We start from the raw sequence: 2,079 nt of genomic DNA, 5'->3' as shown, positions 1-2,079 counted from the left end.
TGAGCCACAAATGGCGACCATGTGCTCTCCTAAAATTTAAAAATTGTAGATATATGTTATTTGTTGCAACACGTGCTCTGAACATATTGTATTTAAGAATATGAACGCTCGAAGAGCTAGAATAATAAAAAGAACCGTTTCTCGAAACTATTGAGAATGCATTTGAATAGCTTACCTAGCCAGATGACTGGGGTTATTATTCTTTTCAAAGTAGTTTGAGACAAAATCATTCTTTCATAGAAATTTGCTAACAGCATTCCTAACGTCAGTCACAGACACGTTTACAATAGAAACCACATGGCCCACTGTGCTTTGTGTCAACCCTTGTATATATCTATAGCATAAGTTGATGGCAGGTGAATGAAGATTGTGAATAGCGATATAGATATATAGTTAGGAGAGAAGTAAATATAGATATGTGAGTTAGTTCACAATGTAACCACGTGGTTAGCATATGCTACAATTTTACCACGTGGTTAGCATATGAATATTATTGAAGCAATTATTTGATGATCAATTATTTGAATGGTGATCACATAAAACGATAAACATGATATATGAGTAAATGTATTTATAAATTAGGTCATGAAGTAGATTAGGCTATATGTATAAAGTATTCAACAAATAATGTTGTACAATAAATTATAATTTAATAATTATTATAAGCTAATTAAGTTAGTTGAATCCGAATTCATAGGCTAAGGACAAATTTGTAAATAGAATAAATTAGGTATATTTGATTGAAACATGTTGACAATGAGTATGAGAAACCTGCTTAATTAATTAAGTAGTAATTAATTGGTATCTTATTAATTTGATTTATTCAACTCGATTGTAATGATTACTGTATGACATTGTATTTTGTTCATTTCATGTATTTATTATTGAAGTATTTGCTATATTAGATTTATAAGATTGATTAGCCTACTGTATTAATCAAATCAATGCATTCAATTGTCAGTATCCAAACTTCAGAGTTTAAATATTGATAAAATATATGATATCATTTGTTTTAATAATGAAGGGGAGCCATAGTTTAAAATGATTTAACATAATAAACATTATAGTGAATTCAAATTGATATTTGAATCAATTTGTAAGCAGAATATTAGCTGATGAGTTTGAGGGTAGGCGGAGCTAGAGGGCGAAGGGTGATGAGGGGTGGAAAATCGTGGTGCTAGTATATATGCAGGCAGACCATGCCTTGCAAGTTAGTGGCATTTGAGTGGCAGTTAGTGGCAGTTGAGTTGCTGTTAGTTGCTGTGAGTCTCTTGGATTTTGGACAGTGTTCAGTGTAGGAGTGAGTTTTTGGTTTCAGACTTCAATTATCCTATAGGGAATTGACTGAGCCAGGTAAAGATTGTATTTAGAATTTTCAATTTTTCTCATTTCAAATCCACACCACCCCACCCTAAAAAGCCCAAATAACTATATCAAATTACATAGCATCAAAGTAAACAGCAAATTTAATTATTTAGCTCTTCTAAATACAAATCTGTAGATACAGTTTTAATTAACTTCTTGAAGCTTACAGTTGAAATTTTCTTCTAAGCACAAATAATAGTTTTTTAAAGCAAGGCTCCCCTAATCATATTCATTCATTAAAATTTATCAATTCTCTTATTTTTGACTATAATCATATTTTTACTAGAGTTGTTCAATACTTTGATTTTATATCTTATTTTTCAAGTAACCTGTTAAAATAGGAACTGTTTGTTGAATTTTGTTGTTTAAAATTAAACTTGAACTGTTGTACTTTCAAAAACTTAATCATCTTGTATTTATATCTAATCATTACTATATTTTTGATCAATTTTTTATAAATTCATATAAATTTAAAGTTCAATAATAAATTCATAATTAACCTTTGTTTTGCCTTTCACTTCGTACATTCCCTTACACACGACCCTGATCTATCTATCTTTATCTTTTTCTTCAATACTATTATTAGTTCAGTGAGTGAAATATAAGTATCCACACAGTGAGTGAAGTTACAGTAAAGTAATTAATTTTATCAATTCAAATCAATTCAATTTTATTAGTTTAATTTTATCAATTCATAGTAATTGATTGGCGCCG

This window comes from Nilaparvata lugens, chromosome 3 (genome assembly GCF_014356525.2).
Source record: "Nilaparvata lugens isolate BPH chromosome 3, ASM1435652v1, whole genome shotgun sequence".
In the NCBI taxonomy this organism is placed as follows: Eukaryota; Metazoa; Arthropoda; class Insecta; order Hemiptera; family Delphacidae; genus Nilaparvata; species Nilaparvata lugens.
The sequence above is the reverse complement of the archived record's forward strand: the minus strand, read 5'-3'. Positions refer to the sequence as shown.